The sequence below is a fragment of the Mandrillus leucophaeus genome, unplaced genomic scaffold, assembly GCF_000951045.1.
Source record: "Mandrillus leucophaeus isolate KB7577 unplaced genomic scaffold, Mleu.le_1.0 Scaffold117, whole genome shotgun sequence".
NCBI classification, from domain to species: Eukaryota; Metazoa; Chordata; class Mammalia; order Primates; family Cercopithecidae; genus Mandrillus; species Mandrillus leucophaeus.
The window spans coordinates 2,665,054-2,671,014 of NW_012099987.1; positions in this window are offsets into that span (position 1 = coordinate 2,665,054).

Below are 5,961 nucleotides of genomic sequence, written 5' to 3' on the forward strand. Positions count from 1 at the left end.
CCTCTACTGCTGAACATTCTTTCCCCCCTTCTTGGCCTGTAGCAGCACAGCCCCGAAGTGAGGCACTTTTTTTTTGTTTGGTTTTTGAGATGGAGTTTCGCTCTTGTTGCCCAGGCTGGAGTGTTACGGCACAATCTCGGCTCACTGCAACCTCTGCCTCCCAGGTTCAACCAATTCTCCTGCCTCAGCCTCCCAAGTAGCTGGGGTTACAGGTGCCCGCCACCACACCCGGCTAATTTTTGTATTTTTAGTAGAGATGGTTTTTCACCGTGTTGGCCAGGCTTGTCTCGAACTCCTGACTTCAGGTGATCCGCCTGCCTCGGCCTCCCAAAGTGCTGGGATTACAGGTGTGAGCCACCACGCCTGGCCAGAGTGAGGCACTTTAACAGCACTGCTCCCAACCCCAACCACACACACACATAAACACAGTCTAAGTAGAAACCGTAAGCCTGGTATGCAAACAAGGCTTCCACACGGGTCCAGCCCTAGCCCACCTTCCAAGTTGCAAGTGACTGCTGCTCTTGGTCCCGGATTTCTGGAAATGTAGGAGCCTTGGTTGTTTGCTGCCCTAAAGCCTACTCATCCTCCAGGTCTTAGCTAAATGTCACTCCAAGAGGCCCTCCTCCTATGGCTCCCTCCCCTTGCCCAAACCAGGGCCCAGCATAATATCCATGCTGAACCTTCATAGCACATAGCACATAGCATGTGTTTTATTAGTTTTTTTTATTTATTTGTTCTGTCTCCTCATAAACTTTGTGAAGGCAAGGATCCTGCCTGCATTGCTTGCTACTCTATCTCCCATGCCTCACCAAATGTCTTTCTGGAAGTCCTTTGCTCAGAATAAATGCCCAATGAGAGAGAGAGAGAGAGAAATGTACAAGAAGATCATGGAAAGAGACTTGCAGGCCAATTGCATGCCCCTCCTTGAAGGAGACAGGAAGGAATGCGCAGCCCAGCCCAGCCTTTCCCTTCATGTCAAGTTCACGCTGGCACACTCACCCGCCTCTCACTGAGTATAAAGAGACCTGTTTTGTAATTGGTCTTTATCCCAGAGTAGCAGAGCTTTGGAAGCAAAGAGCCTGCAGGGTAATGAATGGGAGGGAGAACAGACGCTGGTGTCCAACTTCACAGGGCATTTGGAAATTCACAGCCAAGCCTCTTTGCAACACTGTGCCCTCCCTGGGGCTAATTTCAGCATGCTGCAGCAGCACAGGCTTTAACTCCAGAGACCTGGGTGCTACCTTCTGCTACCTGCATAACTCTGCCCAAACCATGCATCCTTTCTGCCTTTCAGTTCTCAGCTGCGAAGTGGGAATCATGATAAAGATAACCATGATCACAATGCAAACAGGGCGACTGTTGCAAGGATCAAAAGAGATGGTGGGTGTGAATGTGTTTGGTAAACTGGAGAGCTCCATACAAGCTCCAGTTGTAACTGCCACTGTACCTGTGCAGGAGATTCAAATCTGGCAGGTGTGACTGTGACTGTGCATGGAACAGATACTAGGCCCCTTTGTGAAATCCCGAGGAAGGGGGCCTGCATGACCCATGTGATAGTCCTCATGTGAGCAGGGAGGAATTTTCTCAGAATACTAGATGTCAGCTTTGCTAGTTAATTACCAGTGTTTGCTTGGGAGCACCCCACCTTCTGCGAGGAGTTGAACTAGCTGCTGGAATGATGAAGGAAGGCGTTTTTAGATAAGTATTATCACACAGTGATCCAATCGATACACATAAAATCTGCTCAGGGCAATACTGTGCCTTGTCATTTTTATGAGCATATTTACAACCGAGGGTTGGTCTCAGGTTATCTACTGTGTATGTAATTCAGGCTCAGTGGCCTCAAGTCCAAGAGCTATGGCATAGCAACTGCTCTGGTTAAAAACAAGACTTCTGGCCGGGCGTGGTGGCTCACACCTGTAATCCCAGCACTTTGGGAGGCTGAGGCAGGCGGATCACTTAAAGGTCAGGAGTTCAAGACCAGCTTGGCCAACATGGTGAAACCCCATCTCTACTAAAAGTACAGAAATTAGTTGGGCGTGGCAGCATGCACCTGTTATTCCAGCTACTCAGGAGGCTGAGGTAGGAGAATTGCTTGAACCCAGAGGTTGTAGTGAGCTGAGATCATGCCTCTGCACTCCAGCCCTGGTGACAGATTGAGACTGTCTCAAAAAAAAAAAAAACGAAAAACCAAGACTTCCAAGAGCTTGTAGAACCTTCATTGGTGGAGGCCATGAGGGCTGTACAGGTTATTCCTGGCACCAGTTGCAAATCCATCTGCCTGTCATCAGTGCTTCACATCCTCTTTGAAATTCTGTCTTAAAATCATCAGCTCTGTAGTGAGTACCTGTGGATCTACAGGGTGACATCCCTGGAAGCTGGAGATCAGGCTGCCCTCTGGAAGTTAAACCCTTCAAGTCTACACGTGATGGATAGGATTAGTTATCTGAACAAGGCCCCAGAGGGAACAGGATGTCTCTCTGGTGAAAGCCAGAACTGGGCTTGGAAATTCAATCCAGGCATGCCTGCCTGTGAAGGAAGCCTTATTAAATCTCAGAACAGGCTGGGCATGGTGGCTAATGCCTGTAATCCCAGCATTTTGGGAGGCCGATGGGGGTGGATCACCTGAGGTCAGGAGTTCAAGACCAGCCTGGCCAACATGGTGAAACCCCATCTCTACTAAAAATACAAAAAATTAGCCGGGAGTGGTGGTAGGCACCTGTAGTCCCAGCTACTCGGGAGGCTGAGGCAGGAGAATGGCGTAAACCCGGGAGGCGGAGCTTGCAGTGAGCGGAAATGCGGCCACTGCACTCCAGCCTGGGCGACAGAGCGAGACTCCGTCTCAAAAAAAAAAAAAATCTCCAAACAGCTTCTGAATAGCAGGTAAATGGCTACAAAGGCCATACAAGACACCAGAGAGGAAGGATCTGTTCCATTCTGCAGCCAACCAAAATAGAGGGGTAGGGCCCCAACAGGCTGCTAGGAGAATGGGACCCCCCGTAGGCAGTTATATCCCTAGAGACAAAACTGTCCCACCCCAATGACAATATGATTCACCTATCACTTGCATGACTCCAGTTGCCCCGTTTTACGCCCCCAGTACAGAAAAACCACTAGTTCCGGCCTCCTATGCAAGGAAGCATGTGCCGAGCAGTCACCTTGAGCATCTTGGGCAGTGATAGTTCTCATTATAAATTAATATATTATAATTTTGACTAGGTCTCATGTGAATCTGTATTTTCTTCTCTGAACCTGATCAATCCTGATTTTATCCTTATTTATTTAGAGTTCCAGGCTGGAGTGCAGTGACTATTCACAGGCTGGACCAAAGTACACTGCAGCCTCAACCTCCTGGCCTCAAGTGATCCTCCCACCTCAGCCTTCCAAGTAGCTGGGTCTAGAGACACATGCCACCGCACCCAGCATCAATCCTGATTTTAGACTTGCAAAGCTGATCTACAGACCTCAGCCCTGGAATGAGTATGCAGTGGCAAGCCACTACACAAACACCATCTACCTACGTTCTTAGTCAGTATTTACTGATGATTGACCATGGCCTCAAAACCCAAATCCAGGCATTTCCATGACAAATCAACGAGATTGATGCATCCCTGGCCTTGGATGACTCAGCTGGCTTCTAACAGTTTGGTAAGTGTTTCTAATGGCAGTAGCTACGTCAAGCATAATTTCATGAAATGGCAAACCAGCTTACATAGTCCCAAATCAGGGTTATTTTCTGGAGTACAGTCATCTATCTACTCACAATAATGTATATCAAAAACAGAACAAATAGTCGTCATCACGGCATTTTCTAAATATTGCTTTGCACACGGTCTGGCATCTACTGATGACGTTAAATTCCTGCATACAGCAAAGAGCAACATACTTATGGACTCAAAGATCCTTTGTAAACTGAGCTATATTCGCTGGGCAGATTTTTTTTTTTTTTTTTTACACCCAGGCTGGAGTGCAGTGGCACGATCTTCGCTCACTGCAAGCTCCGCCTCCCGGGTTCATGCCATTCTCCTGCCTCAGCCTCCTGAGTAGCTGGGACTACAGGTGCCCGCCACCACTCCCGGCTAATTTGTTGTATTTTTAGTAGAGATGGGGTTTCACCAGGTTAGCTAGGATGGTGTCTCGATCTCTTGACCTTGTGATCCGTCCGCCTCGGCCTCCCAAAGTGCTGGGATTACAGGCGTGAGCCACCACGCACGGCCCTGCTGGGCAGATGTTTAAAGCTGAGCCATTGAAAATGTTTATGGCAGGGCGCGGTGGCTCATGCCTGTAATCCCAGCACTTTAGGAGGCCGAGGTGGGCGGATCATCTGAGGTCAGGAGTTCAAGACCAGCCTGACCAACATGGAGAAACCCCATCTCTACTAAAAATACAAAAATTAGCCGGGGCGTGGTGGCGCATGCCTGTAATCCCAGCTACTCAGGAGGCTGAGGCAGGAGAATCACTTGAACCCGGGAGGCGGAGATTGCAGTGAGCCAAGATGGCGCCACTGCACTCCAGCCTAGGCAACAAGAGTGGAACTCCGTCTCAAAAAAGAAAAGAAAAGAAAAGAAAATGATATTTATGAATCGTTTACATTAGTATACGGTAAGAACTTTAGTCAAGTGCAAATTTAGAACACAAATTGTCCAGGCATGGTGGCTCATGCCTGTAATCCTAACACTTCAGGAGGCTGAGGCAGAGGACTGTTTGTGCCCAGGGAGTTTGAGGCTGCAGTGCGCTATGACTGTGTCACTGCACTCCAGCCTGGATGACAGAGCAAGACCTTGTCTCAAAACATATATATTTTTTTTTAAAAAAAGTAAACTTGCATTTTAAAACTACATTTATTTATTTATTTAGAGATGGAGTCCTGCTATGTCACCAAGGCTGGAGTGCAGTGGTGTGATCTCAGCTCACTGCAATCTCTGCCTCTCAAATTCAAGCGATTCTCTTGCCTCAGCCTCCCAAGTAGCTGGGATTACAGTCACGCGCCACCATGCCCAGCTAATTTTTTTGTATTTTTAGTAGAGACGGGGTTTCGCCATGTTGGCTAGGCTGGTCTCAAACTCCTGACCTCAGATGATTCAGCTGCCTTGGCCTCTGAAAGTGCTGGGATTACAGACATGAGCCACTGTGCCCAGCCCCATTTTTCCTTTTTTTGAAACAGGGTCTTACTCTGTTGCCCAGGCTGGAGTTTAGTGACATGATATCGGCTCACTGCAACCTCTGCTTCCCAGGCTCAAGCTCTTCTCGCACTTCAGCCTCCCAAGGAGCTGGGACTACAGGTGTACGCCATCATGCTTGGCTAATTTTTGTAGAGATAAGGTCTCACTATATTGCCCAGGCCAGTCTCAAACTCCTGGGCATAAACAATCCTCCTGCCTCAGCCTCCCAAAGTGTTGGGATTACAGGTGTGAGCTATTGTGCCTGGCCTTACATTTTTTCCTGAATTTAAAAAAAAAAAAAAAAAAAAAATAGCCCTATGTATATTTAAAAAACAAAAAACCAAAAAAACCAGAATGAATTGCGCTAGTGATAACTGAGAATTTGGTGGAAGGATTGTAGCCCCTGCTTTTACTTTTGTTTTTTCCAAATATTCTGTGAATCTTTATCACTTTTATAAAGGTGAAATATATATGATTTTAATTTTTAAAATTACCCTTTGAAGAAACATAAGCAACCAATTAAAAATTAAAAAAAGGGCCCGGTGCGGTGGCTCAAGCCTGTAATCCCAGCACTTTGGGAGGCCAAGACGGGCGGGTCACAAGGTCAGGAGATCGAGACCGTCCTGCCTAACACGGTGAAACCCCGTCTCTACTAAAAAAACATAAAAAAAACTAGCCGGACGAGGTGGCGGGTGCCTGTAGTCCCAGCTCCTCGGGAGGCTGAGGCAGGAGAATGGCGTAAACCCGGGAGGCGGAGCTTGCAGTGAGCTGAGATCCGGCCACTGCACTCCAGCCTGGG